Consider the following 14,668-nt stretch of genomic DNA (forward strand, 5'->3'; position numbering starts at 1 on the left):
TCTGATGATTAGCAACCATGAGCATCTTTTCATATGTCTATTAGCCATCTGCATTTCCTCTTTGGAGAAATATCTGTTTAGGTCTTCTGCCCATTTTTTAATTGGATTGTTTACTTTTTTTATTGTTGAGTCGTATAAGTTGTTTATATTTTGAATATTAACCCCTTATCAGATGTATCATTCGTGAATATCTTCTTCAATCAGTTGGTTGTCTTTTTGCTTTGCTGATGGTTTCTTTTCCTGTACAAAAACTTTTTAGTTTGATGTAGTCCCATTTGTTTATTTTTTCTTTTGTCTCCCTTGCCCGGGGAGATATATCTGAAAAGAAATTACTGTTAGTAATATCAGAGAGTTTACAGCCTATGTTTTCTTCTAGAAGTTTTATGGTTTTGGGACTTATGTTTAAGTCTTTAATCCATTTTGAGTCTATTCTTGATATAAGCAGGTGGTCTAGCTTCTTTTTTTTGTGTATGTATCTGTCCAGTTTTCCCAGCACCATTTATTGAAGAGACTGTATTTACCCCATTGTATAATCTAACTTCCTTTGTTACATACTAAGTGAGTGTATAGGCATGAATTTATTTCTGGGCTCTCTATTCTGTTCCATCGATCAATGTATCTGTTTTTATGCCTGTACCATGCTGTTGTGATTACTGTAGCCTTGTAGTATAGTTTGATATCAGATAGTGTGATACCTTCAACTTTGTTCTTCTTTCTCAAGATTGCCATTGTGCCTCTCTTTTTTAGTGTTGTGTATCTAGGGGCTGACATAAAGTAGATGATCAATAGAAGTTATTAAATAAATGATTGAACAAAACAAATTAAAGACCAATTTTTCAGAGAATGTAAACTGGCGCCTTATATAACAGCTTGGTGTTGTACTTGGCCTTGATGAGAATGAACATCGGGAACTGGTACCTTAGTTTTCCCTTGACACATCCCAGAATGGTTTCGTCAACACATCCAACAAAGATTTGTTGTATATCTCTTTACTTCTCATATAACAGCCATTGTGCTTAGAACTGGGAATACATGGCCCTGTCCTTGTAATAACTAATAGATAAGTAGAAGATAAAGTGTAATGACCTCTGGCACATAGTAGGCACACAGTCATTGATGAGTGAATCACTCATCATTGCTAGGGTATGATAGAATCAACTGATGTTCCATTAGTGACAATGCTCCAATTCTGATTTTTTTAAAATTAAATTTATTGGGATTAACATTGGCTAATAATATTATATAAGTTTCAGGTGTACAACTTTATATTCCATTGTGTGCTCACCACTCAAAGTCTAGTCTCCTTCTCTTCACCATATATTTGACCCTCTTTATCCTCTTCATCTTCCCCCACCCCATCTTTCCCCACTGGTAACCACCATACTGTTGTCTGTGTGTCTATGAGTTTGTTTTATTTGTTTGCTTGTTGCCTTTTTTTTTTTGCTTGGAGTTAATGGTGTGATACAGTGGCTTGAATACAGGAAAAAAAGTCCTAAGGGGATAACTTAAATCCATTTTCATAGTAAATGTATATCGGTGTCAGGTCCACCTTTCAGTAACGGAATGCTTTTGTTACTTCTTTTGGTTTTTGTGTGGAGAGGATGTGGAGGGGGTGGGGCAGGGAGTTGAGGGAGAGCAGCTTCTGGCTCTTCATTGTTAGCAATGGTGCAGGCATTTATTAGAGGCGGACATTCGGGCACTTGGTTACAGTAATTGTGAGCTTTATGCTTAACAGACCATATGCAGGCTTGTTGCTGTCAGGCTCACTCAGTGTGCTAATCAGGGAGGGTTGAGAAGGAGGAGGAGGGGGACCGAGTGGGCAGTGGAGGCCTGATTGTGCTCCAGGTATCAAGTGGCCAGCTTAACCTAGGTTATTAGACATTCTGAGAGGACTTGGGTCCTTTCCTTATATTTGTTTTCTTTGCTTTTTCTTCTGGACACTTTATCCAGGAGATATGAGCAATGAAATCATATTTATTTTACAAATGTAAAAGGATATTTTGTTTTACGTGATATTTGAAATATCCATCTGCCTCTCTCTGCCTATTTACTCTGATAAGTCCTAATAACACAGGCATAGCTGGGTTGGGAGCCAGGGATCATGCAGTAAATTCTCTGGGGAAAAAAGAATGTTAAATTTCAACAGATAAGGTTATTGAAATAAGTAATCCTTTTTAAGTTGTTATTGAATTCTTCAGTCTGGCATTATGTTGTGCTTTTGAATGCAAACAACAGAATTTGCAAACCTAATGATGACTTTGTAAAGGAAAGAAATTTATGATCTAAAAAAATCCAACTTTACAATAAGGAATAATTAGTTAATTTAGACAACTCTGCCTTGTGGCCTAATGTTTGCTGTTTATTTATTCAGTGAACATTTCTGGTGCACTTTCTGGAAGCCAGACATTTTTAGTCCTCTATGAACTTATAGTCTTTTGGGGGAGAAAGTCAAGTTATCTAAAAAGTAAAATTCTATAACTTGATAATTATTTATTAAGTGCTTAATGTGTTGCAGGCATCGGGGATACAATGATTAGTAGGATAAAGTCTTTGTCTTCATGGAGTATACAGCCTAATGGGGAAATGTTGGCTGTGGACCTTCTAACTAACACAGTGTGGTGCGCATGCACATGCATGAGTGTGTGTGTATGTGTGTGTACGTACGCATGTGCACGCATGTGTGTGCGCGTGTGTGTGTGTGTGAGAGAGACAGAGAGAATGAGATAGAGAGCTAGAGGGAGGGGGAGAAGAGGGAGAAGGGGAGGAGGAGGGAGAGGGAGCTGGAGATATCTTGGAAGGTTGCAAAATGGAGGTAAATGAGCCTGGTGGAGGGAGAAAGAGCATGTACTACGAAGGGGAGGAAGATTGGTATTGCTTGGCAAAGGCTTAAGTGTGGTAAAGTTCAAAAGGAGGGGTGTTGTCGGCCCAAGGCCTGACTGAGGACAGAAGAAAGATCAGCAAAGACAGGCTGAGTTACTTGAACTTCATCAGAGTAAACACCCCCTTTCTTAGAGAACTTACTTTTCCTCTGTGAGCTAAAAGAGAATCCTCATGAGAAATCATGTCCTCATTGCATGGATAAGCATTTCTTAGATTCTTAATGACCCCTCTATCCCACTCTACTCAATTTTGTATTTCATTTTATTCTTCCTTCTTCAATTTACGATTGTTCTAATAAGGGTAGGGTCTAGAATAATGGCTGAGTAGTAATTGCCCCTTCTTGGTAGTACCTGATACGTACATACAGATGACATGTGTAAGTCCTCTGAGAGCTGGGTCCAGGACTGCTTCATTTCTGTCAATAATAGTCCCTAATGTGGCCTGAGGGTAAATGTGTGTTGAACAGTACAGAAGGGCATACTCAAGGATTCACCATGAGGCCTTTGGAAGTTCGCAGTTCTGAAATACATTTTTAAATGGAAGCTGACACATGCTTAGCATTTAGCTGACACATGGAAAATGCCTAATGAATGGTAGTTTCCTACCTATTTTAATCAAAAGCTCCATCACTAGGGATATTTATTATTATGGATTCCAGCACTGAAATTCCATCATACCATTCTCCTGTTAAAATCTTATTTAGAGTTCTTGCATCGCTGAGTGAATTAAGAGAAGCGATACATGTTTTTTGTTATTACAGTATTTTATTGTATGAATTTGTTCTCCATTCTGTGAAGTCAACCCATAGTATTGTTGGTTTAAAAATCAGGGTAAGAAAGGGGTTCTGCAGCATTTTTCGAATGGTCTGGGACATTTGAGCTAAAATGTCTGCCAGATTGCTCTGAGCTAAGACTGCTGAGAAGAGAGATGCATTCTGAAAAGCTGGCATTCTGTATTCCTCATGTGGAGGGAGAGGCAGAGGCAGAGACAGGGTCGGCACTGCAGGTTTGCAGAGTGCAGAGACAAATGCGCAGGCTCCAAGATCATTGGTAATGCAACCACATCCTTGCTTCCCTTTGCCTCCCTGCCTCTCCAGCTAGCCATGGGAGTGTCTGCTCTGGTGGGCAGCATGGGCTACAGGAAGCACATTCACAAGCCTTCCAGAACGTCTTGTCCCTGAGATCACAAACCACTTGCATGTGGTGTAGGGGTGTGTGATACCTTGCTTAGGAAAGAGAAATAAGTGAACAGAAGTTTTTCTTGTGTTTTCAGAAATCACAAATGTATAGAAGCCAAGGGGTTGCAATTAAGGGTGTTTCCTTGATGAAACAATGATCTGCAGGCTGAACAAATGACTCAGGATTGCTACCAGTATCAGGAAACCTTCCCAGGTATGCCTCCTGAGATGATGTTTGATAACAGGTAGCTTGGTGGTCTCAGAATGGGATTCATCTACCTGTTCTTTTCTCTTAGCTTTTTTTTCTAAAAGGTTGATGAGCTCATAGTCCAAGCCCTTCACAGATGGTCACTCTTATCTGTGGTGGATGTTACAAATGGGAACAGATCAACTCTTCTTCACAGGTAGCTCTCTCTTCTCATGCTAACAGGAAGCTGACCCTTTGAGGATAATCTTTTGCTCTGTACAACCTCTGCTTTTTCAAAATGGAAGGATTGGCTGCAGGGGCTCAGGCCCAGCACACTCTTTTTTAATTGGCAGAAATATCCCCTAACCCAGTGATGCATTATGTCTGTTCTCAGAATGACTTTCATTATTGGTACCCAGAGCTCCATGCCAGCCTGGACCAGTTCACCTTAGAACATCCTTTGTAGGATGGAAGAGGGTAGAGGTGAGTAGGAAGGAGAAGGTCTCCAATAATAGATTTCATCCTTTTAAAATAACCATGACCTGTTACATTATTAACAGAAAATCTGTTTCAATTTTTAAATAACGTTCAGTTCTTTAGAGATTTACATGGGCTCATCTAAGTTCAATCAAATAAAATTTAAAACAAAGGAAAGAATGATCAACTTCTGGGTACTATTCAGTGTGTTAAATTAGTTTCAGGATTTTTTCCCCCCAAGAAGTGGAACATTTATTTTTAGGACTTTTATACTTTTTTCTTTTTTCTTTTTCTGTTGAAAACTGCCCAGTAGAACAGTTCTGTCTTGAGGGGAGGCTAATATCTATAAATCTGGCTTATTGTCTACTTTGAAAGTTTTCTTGTAGGTGGCAATAGGTTTTAACTTTTGTTTCTACTAGGGAGAAGGGGAGGCTAATATCTATAAATCTGGCTCATTGTTGAGGATACACTATAAAGGAAGCTGTCGAGTATTTGGAATGTCTCTTGCTTTATGATTAAAAAAACTCCCCTGGTTGTCTTCTGGGCATGAGTTTGGTGCCACCTTGTGGGCAATTGTCAGACTATTTTGCATACCATTAAAAGAAAACTTGTCCCAAGGCAATTAATAATGCTCAAAAAATATGCTCTGTAAATTAGATTAAAAATCCCCAGACCTCAGTGATTCTCCCACTGGGTTTGTGCAGCATTATCTTAGAGGCAATATTGCTACCTAACTTCAGGAAACATATGATTCTCCCTAAGGAATTTCGATACCCTGCTGAGGTACCAGTGCTTTATTACCTGCAGAAAACCTTTTCTGGATACCGTTGGACTTCCTTAAGCCTTATATTTTTAACATATTTTAGTGTGTTTTTCTTACTTTCATTTTGAGCTAAATATTAGATATCAATCTATATATCTTCTTAGTTGTAGTATTTAATACCATCCTTATTAGAAAATAATAAAATCAAAACAGATTACCCCAAATATAATATTGGACATGTACAGGTATGAGAAATTCTTGTTAATTCATTTAAAATAAAGTTTAGATACTATGTTTGTATGTATTTACCGAATGTTAGGAATAAAATATTTTTTATTAACAAGAGAATGCATAAAGTGTGCTATATGATGCTATTTTGTATCAGGATGCTACTTTTACCAAAGTCCTTCACCAGATTCAAAGATACTGGGGATGTGATTTTTGACCCACTTTATCGTACTACTTACAATAGCCCTCTGAGGTACCTAGAACTAATACTGTTAATTCTCATTTCGCCTGTGGAGAAGATACAGCTAAAGACATGGGTAGCTTGTTCTAGCTCATAAGGCCTGGTAGCGGTGGAGCAGGATTAGAACCCAGCTCTCAGGACAGCTCGTCTGCTACTTTTGTCATTAGCCGATGCTGTCCCTATTGTTTACATTTAGGGTGAAATATTCAAGAAATAAACTATTAGGCTGATGGGAGTTTTAGAAATTCAGGCTGTTGGAGTTAAAGAGGAGAGAGAAAGAGAGAGAGGGAGTGGGGGAATGAGAAAGAGTAAGAAAACATCTTTTTTTTTTTTCAGATAATAGGCTTAGGAAACATCTCCTTGATCTTGCTAAAAGGGAAATTGGACTCTGTTTTTCCCCTGATTAAAGCTTTACAAAGGCTCTCTTTGCTTACAGGACAAAGTCTAGACTCCTTTAAGTGGCTCTCAGCTCCTTTATGACCCACCTCCCCGGCTTCACCTGCCAACCACACCTCACTCCAGCAATACCAAAGTGCTCTTAATGTCCCCACTAACACCTTTTCTTCCTACTCATCTTTGTTTTATCTGCCTTGCTACCCCTGCCCTGTTCCTTTCTCCTCACTTTTCCCTGATGAATCCAAAGCATTCTGTAGGGCTCAGCCCACAGGTCACTTCATCCAGAATCTTTCCCTGGCCCTTCCCTCTCTTACTCGCGTCTGGTTAAGATGTTCCACCTCTGTATATCTCATAATCCTGTTTGACCTGTCTGTTGACATGTCTGTTTTCCTAATTAAACTGTGATACCCTTAAGAGGAAGTTCTGTGTGTTATTTACCTTTCTATCATTAGAATTAAGTATAAGATCTGACCCATATTGTCTCACCATAGCTGGGAAGGACAGAATTGAGGCTAAGTTGCAGAAATTAGGATGTCAGTGGTGGAACTGGGCACTCAAGGCTTCCAAATCACCTCTCTGCCTTCGCTGACCTCTGTTCTTCTTGGCATGAGGCACCATTATCAGGCCCTTGCCTTATCTCTCTCTAGCTCTCAGCCCTATTTCCCTTTTCTGTCAGCCTTGTTTTGTTTACTCACAGACATGGTTTGCTCCACAGTGCTTTGGAATGTGGCCTCCAGATTAATTTTCGTAGCCTGGCTCCTCAAGGAGAAAGTGCTTCTCTCCTCTACTATTAATACCTGCATGGATTTTAGGGAAGGCCTTGTCTCTGCTTGGGTCATATGCCCATCTTTGGAACAGTTACTTTGGCTTGGCACTTGTATATGTTGAATGAATAGTTCATGGGGTATTTCTCTTTGTGTCTTTCATTTCTTGCCCATGCTAATTGTAAGTCTCTATTCACTTTTCTTCATTTATATGCCTCAGAAGTGATATAATACAAGACAAGGGCTGAACCCCAAAGATGGGATGGAAAGGTTGGACAGTTCCACCAAGACAGTCCAAGTGGTAGGTCTACCTCCTTACCTTTCCTGCATTCTCCCTGACTGTTGGCCCCCATTAGGATTTTGGCTCAAGCAGATAGAGGGTTCAGAAAGGCAGAGCTAGCTGCATAAACCACATTCTCTAAGCCTTCGACATTCCTGAAAAAAGGGCATGGATTAGATGGGGCAGGCAGATTGATTAGTTTCTCAACTGTTGTGGATTATTACAAATATACAGGAAGTGTGCAAAACCTAAATGTATGGCTTAATGAATCAATATAACACATACGTAACCATCATCTAGGTAAAGAAACAGAACTCCAGAAGTCCCATGTTCTTCTTTCTAGTCACAACCCTTCCTTCCCCCCAAAGCCAGTCATTACCCTGATTTCATGGTAATCTCTTTTCTTTATTCTTTTACCACCTCAGTATGCATCCTTAAACACTAGAGTTAATTTGCTTGTTTTTGAACTTTATACAAATAGAAATATCCAGCCTGTTCTTTTGTGTCTGGTTTCTTTCATTCAGCATTGGCTATGAGAGAGTCATCCCTTTTGTTGAGTATAGCCATGATTTCTTCATTTTTGGCACCATGTGTTATTCTGTCATATAAATATACCATCATTTCATCATTTATTTTTCCATTCTACTGTTGATGGACATTTGGGTTGTTTCCAGTTTTTGACTATTATGAATGATACTCCTTTGAGCCTTCTCATTCTTGTCTCTTGCATGTGGGATGCACTTCAGTTGGGTGTATGTTTAGGAGAGGAAGTACTGGGCCATGGAGTAGGTGTAACTTCATCATTAGTCAATGTGCCAGTTTTCCAAAACAGCTGACCAATTCACCAACAGTGTTTTCTTTCTCTACCTCATTTAATCCCTAATCTTGGTGGCATAGCAGGAATGAAAGACAGATAATAATTATAACTGCCTTTTAGTGTTTTAGGCTTACTCTGTATGAGAAGCTATGCTAAATGCTTTATAAATAGTATACCAAGTCCTTCTCACAAAATACCGTGGAGACAGGTGAAATTGCTTTCTCCCTTTTGCAGTTGAAGACCCTGAGAATTAGAGAGGCTGACTGACTTAGGGTCACATAACCAGTATGTGGTAGAGCCAGGACCTAAACCTGAATCTGAGCTCCTTGCCTCCAAAACCTGAGCTCTTACCTCTGTGCTGAAAGGCTGGGTTTTACCTGGTAGTCAGAGTGTGGGAACTGTGGTTTTGCATGATAGACACGTGCTTTCCTGTCTACAGATGTGGGTCAAGCCTTTCGGTAGTCATTCCTTTAAAGAAAGATCCTATTTTCCAGAAGGAAAAAAACATGGAAGAAAATGGGATACCGGGGAGCGTGAAGCATTTCTTAAGTCTCCTTTAGTTTATGCACCATTAGGGCCAGGTTTAGTTGGTCCTGGTGCTGATATTTTGCCTCAAGTATTCAACCATTCAATTTTTTTTTTTCCAAAGTGTCTCAGGACTATGCCTTGACCAGATAGATCTTCCATGCCCTTGTTAAAATTCTGAGGTTAGCCTTTCTGATGGTGATGACATTTTCACGAGAACATGCCTCTTGCCATCCCTCCATCCCTCTCTAGAAGAGGAGAAGAGGAAACACAAGAAGTGCTTGGTGCAGAGCCCCAACTTTGACTTCATGGACGTGAAGTGCCCAGGATGCTATAAAATCACCACCGTCTGCAGCCATGCATAAATGGTAGTGTTGGGTGTTGGCTGCTCCACTGTCCTCTGTCAGCCCACAGGAGGAAAAGCAAGGCTTACAGAAGGATACTCCTTTAGAAGGAAACAGCACTAAAAGCAACATGAATAAAGATGAGTGAGGAACCATCCCATTGAACACATTTTGGATAAAAAAAAAATTCTGAGGTTATGAAATATCCACGTGTTTTTCTAATAGGAATCAGAGTAATAAATAACCAATGGGTCAGTATTTCGCTTTTCTATTTGAGTTTTTTTTTTTTATTAGTGATAAAATTGAAATTTTAAACATGTAGAGTAATTGTATCCTTTAAACAGTTTTCATGGCCTCAGCACTATCTACATTGACATTTTCTTTCTCTGTAGCCACACACCACAGACGTTTTCTTACTGGCTAACTGATACGTCTACATTCATTACCACACTTCCATCAGTTGTCCTTACTATAGCCAATGAGATCTTTTAATAAGACCTAGGATGCTTATATTTATTCTTACCAAGGCCCTGTGTGATTTGGGCCCAGCCACCCTTCCCTAGCCTCATGCTATTCTCCCCTTATCTCTGTGTTCCAACCACAATACTCAATAAAGTTTTCCACGTGCCAGGCACTATTCTAATAATCCCATTGTATAGAAAGTATTCTTCCTATTTTAAATAGAAAACACAGAGAGGTTGAGTAACTTGCTCATGGTCATATGACTAGTAAATGTTAGGCAGAGCTAGGGTTCAAACCCACGTCCACTGGCTCCAGAGTCCATGCTTTCACTCACTGCACTGTGCTGTCTCTCCTTCCTAAACTTCTCTAAGTACATTTAATACACCCTACTCCTCACCTCAGGGATTTTGCACTTGATGTTCTTTTTGTCTGGGGTGCTCTTCCTTCATTTTTCTCATCCAATTAGCATTCCTTCCCCTTTTGAGCTTAGCTTCAGTGTACTTGCTTGAACTTCCTACAAGCTAAAGTAGATACTTCTGTTATCTTTTTTTAAAAAAATTACTTGTGGACTGTTTTGCTTTCCCTTTTAGGCTGTAAACTCCATGAGGGCTCAGGCCCATCCACCCTATTTATTCCCAGGTCTCCTGTGCTTGGCACATAGCTGCATGCTGCATGATTTTGTTCACTTGGTGAATGAATGAATGAGTGGAAGGATGGCTTGCAGTGGAGTTGTTTTTTGTCCCCAGATATAGTTTTCAGGTAAGTAGTAACTTAAATGAACTCAACTTCTAATTATTGTTTAAATGGCTGTTTTGGTCAGATGCCCGATTGATCTGAATTTTTAATATGTATTTTTAGTTCTCAATCTACTTTCTGTCAGATACTGCATTCTATTACAAGGCTCCATTAGATTAAGGTGTCCTGCCCATGGTATTGCATTTCTTTTTATGGTTAATTATTAATAATGTTAGGCAAAGTGTTTCAATCTATATACAACGCATGCTGGTGTGGCTGCCTATCAGAATATCCCCTCACTTTATTTTTTGTAAATTACAGATTTCTCCATTGACTCAAAACAATCGTTTTAGTCATGTATCTGTAAAAATCATGACCTTTTTTTTTTTTAGGTGAAATCATGGAAAAATTGCATCTGACATCTGCGTGTCCCATATGGGCCCTTAGTGTGTGCTAACATGAGAGAATGTGAGACCCTGAGATGAAAGGAGCTCTCAGTTGGTTCTTTAATTGTGATTATGTTAGATAGTCATCCTACATTATGTAATTGAATAGAGAATCTATCACCTTTTAAAAGTCCACATTTTAACATAATGTGCTGATATAAATGCCACCCTTCAATAAAAATATAGATTTTTGTATTCCAATTCTATAAGCTTTGCCTCACTTTCAAGTTTTTCATGAAATACTTTTTTTTTTTTTTTTTTTCAGTCAGCTTTATCATCAGTATCAATCAGCTTGGCAACTTTTCAAATGTTGTCAGCTTTTCTAATAAGTTTATCAGGCATGGTCTTTCCCTAGTCTTTCAGAAACAAAGCAGTTTTTTTCCCATGTTATATTTCTTAAGAATTCTAACTTGATATTACATGTTTATAGTTATTAGAGACACAAAAAAGTCAGGATAGTTTTAGTTGCAAATACAGACACCCAAACTAAATCAACCTAAGAAAAAATGAGAATTTATTGTCTCACCATAGATCGGAAGAACAGAATGGAAGCTAAATTGTAGGAATGAGGTCATCAAGGCTAATAATGGGGTCTTAAGGCTTCCAGAACACTCTCTCTCTCCCCATCTCTGTCTTTCTCTGTCTCTGTGTCCGTCTGTCTGTCTGTCTCTGCTTTCATTGATCTCTGCTCCTCTTGGCCTGTGGTATCATTCTCCAGCCTTTGCCTTGTCTCTCTTCATTTCTGTCTTCCTTCCCTCTGCCTGTTGGCCTCCTTTTGTTTTCCTGCAGATATGGCTTCCTCCATGTGGCTGGACAAGGTTGTCTCCAGATGTCTTAGGCACCTTCTCACACCTGACATCTCTGACGTAGTGATTGGAAGTGGGGGAGTACTTCCCTTCTCCAATATCTCTGTATTGACTTTTAGGGAAGGACTTTGCTTGGCCCATCTCCCCACTCCCCGAATAGTCACTGTTTCTGGTCAGGGTTGCTGTGAATGATCAACAGCCCCAGATGAGCCATGAGGAAGGAGCACCAGTTCATCATAGCAAGGGGGACTTTTGCTAGAAGGAGGGGGATAAGAGCATTTGAGGGAATGCTGAAACCATGGCTTCCATACTCTACTGAATAGTTGCTCTTGATATTAAATAAGCATTTATTGAATGATTCCTATATCAGGGACTATGCTACAACCTGGGAATTCAAAGACTAATAACAAGATTACAAAGCAAGTTAAATGGGCATAAATTGTAGTGGTAGAGAATGGATTAAATATAAAGAAAAGCCTCCTGAGAGTGACTGGAGTTATTTTTTGGAATGTGTTTCATCTTATTCTTTAGAATTTTCTGTTTTCTTGTGTTTTAATGAGTTGTCTTTTCCCTGGGATGCTTTGACTATTATAGATATTGCAAATCAATTTCCTGAAAGGTGAATGTAGATTTAAAAATTTGTTCATTGAAATAATTCCTTTTCTTCTTTTGATGAAAAAAATATGTTCATTTGGAAGAGATAAAGTATAAAGAAGAAAATGAAAAAATTCAAATAGCCAGAGATAGCATCTTGGTTAGTTAGCATTTTGGAGTATGTCCTTGTAGTCTTTACTATGCTATATGTAAAGATAAAATAATTTATCTAATTATTATTGTTTAGACAGATTGGTTTAATACTGTTTATTAGGTTTTGAATCTGGCCTTTTTATCTTATGGTTTTATTGTGAGCATTTTCCCTTGCAAAGAGTTATATTTTAGAGATAGGATTTTTATTATTCTCTGCTTCATAGTCTACCAAATGGCTAAACCACAATTTATTTAACCATTTCTCCAGTATCGCACATTAAATTCGTTTGCTAAATTTTGTCAACATGAGAAATGCTAAGAATGTGCTGGCACCTATATCCTTGTCTGCCTTTCAGATGAGTTCCTTGGGTTCCATTCCTAGGAGTGGACTCAGGAGATCAAAGGGAAGGCACACATATGAGTCTCTGGATCCAGATGGCTGCTTTGCCCTTTGAGAGGTTGTTTCAGTTTACATTCTAACCAGATGTAGAGGAGAGAGAGCATAAGAATTTAATGGACCGTCTCTGACAATTAGCTCATGTGTCCAGTTAACTGATTTTATCCAATATATGAGGGGCTACTCTGTGTGAACTAAGTGTGACCACGTGTTGGACGCTGGAAAAGGATCTGACAGCATGAACTGAAAATTTTAACTTTTCAGTGAGAAATGAGCACATGACTTCCTCCAAAGGATTCATTTCTTGGTTCAAAAATGCCATATTCTTACTGTTAAGGCCAAGTAAATGGAAAATGCAGTGTCCACATTGTTTTTTTTTTTTTCCATTTCTTTTACTCTTCTTACTTCTCTCTCTCTCTCTCTCTCTCGTGTGTGTGTGTGTGTGTGTGTCTCCCCTTCTCCGTCCCCCCTTTCTCAAAATAAAAGAGGATCTCTGACTATCCTCTTGGGTATGATTCCTAGGAGTGCAATTATAGGATTGAAGGGTATCTTACTCAAATCAGAATTATAGGATTGAAGAGTATCTTACTCAAAACAGAATACCGTAAACTGGGTGGCTTATAAACAACAGGGATTTATTTCTCACAGTTCTGGAGGGTAGAAGTCTGAGATCTGGGTGCCAGCATGATCAAGTTCTAGTGAGGGCCTTCTTCCAGGTTGCAGATGGCCATTTCCTTCTTGTATCCTTACGTGGCAGAGAGAGAGCAAGAGAGCTCTCTGGGGTCTCTTTTATAAAGGCACTAATCACATTCATGAGTGCTCCACCCTCAAGATCTAATCACTTCCCAAAGTCCTTACCTCCTAATACCATCAAATTTCAACATACGAATTTTGCAGAGGCACAAACATTTAGTCCATTACAAAGGGATGCAACAGTTTTCATTATTATCATCAACAAAATAAGGAAAGTGTGTTGAGAAGAGCCCTGAAGTGATATAGCTTTCAGTAAACTGGAAATATGGTTTAAGACCCTAAAGAGATTTTCATTCAGCAAATAGTTTTGAGCACCTAATCTGTGGCTGTAGTGTTTTACAGTGTGACACTAATTGGCTCATGGAAGGATTTGACACTGAGTATCGTGTCCCACTCATGTATTTGATGGAAATGTTTCCCAATGTAAAATTATGGATGGGGTGGAAGGAACATTGGCTGTGGAACTGGAGAGGTCTGGGTAGAAATCGTGGCTTTGCTGGGTGCTGTTGGACACATTACTTTACCTTTCTATGTCTCAGTTTTCTCATTTGTAAATGTAGCCAACTCATCTGACTATTAGGAGTAAATACAGTGATTTAAGTCACAGTTCATTAACTGTACTAAGTAGTTCAATAACTGGTAGCTGCTATTATTTTGTTATGATTATTATAATTATGGTGGTGATTCAGGGATTACATGAGCCTTGATGCTTTGACAGTAGTTCCTAGTGCCTCCCTAAGCACCTTTCCTCATAGAGCATTGGACACTTTGTGTGTTTCTGTGTGTGCATACATATATGTGCGAGCGTGTGTGTGTGTGTGTCTATGTGTAATAAAGGCAGTTTCTCCCTGGAAATTGATCTCCAGAGACTGTATCAGATGGATTTTGTAGGCAGCTATTAGATGCCCCTCTTCCCTGCTCCGCTTCTGAACTCTGGAGGCTCAGAGTTGGGGCACATGGGAATGAGCTCCACAGTGGACCTTCAGCATAAGTCAGACTTTGGGGTACAGTGGCTGGGAGTGGGTGCCTGGTCCAGAAGATCTAGATGGGAGGTATCTTCCTCTCCATCTTCATACATAGCTTTTAGGGTCCAGAAGGCAAACTTTGGTGATGGGGGAGAGAGAGGAGGTGGTGTACCTCAAACCACTTGCCCACAAAACACTGGCCTGAGGCAAGCAATAGGGCAGCTACTAGAGCTGGGTTCATTCTACATGCACCCACGAGCTACCACTTCCCATGTATA

At 39.4% G+C, this 14,668-nt stretch overlaps 1 protein-coding gene and 1 pseudogene across 20 annotated transcripts in view; both read left to right on the forward strand.

The window, feature by feature from the left end:
• Positions 1-9,257, forward strand: part of LOC111746605 — a 126,954-nt pseudogene extending 117,697 nt beyond the window's left edge.
• ERC2 (ELKS/RAB6-interacting/CAST family member 2) overlaps positions 1-14,668 on the forward strand; it is a 941,255-nt gene that overhangs the window by 146,309 nt on the left and 780,278 nt on the right. The window lies entirely within an intron of this gene.

The sequence above is a fragment of the Pteropus vampyrus genome, unplaced genomic scaffold (genome assembly GCF_000151845.1).
Source record: "Pteropus vampyrus isolate Shadow unplaced genomic scaffold, Pvam_2.0 Scaffold195, whole genome shotgun sequence".
In the NCBI taxonomy this organism is placed as follows: domain Eukaryota; kingdom Metazoa; phylum Chordata; class Mammalia; order Chiroptera; family Pteropodidae; genus Pteropus; species Pteropus vampyrus.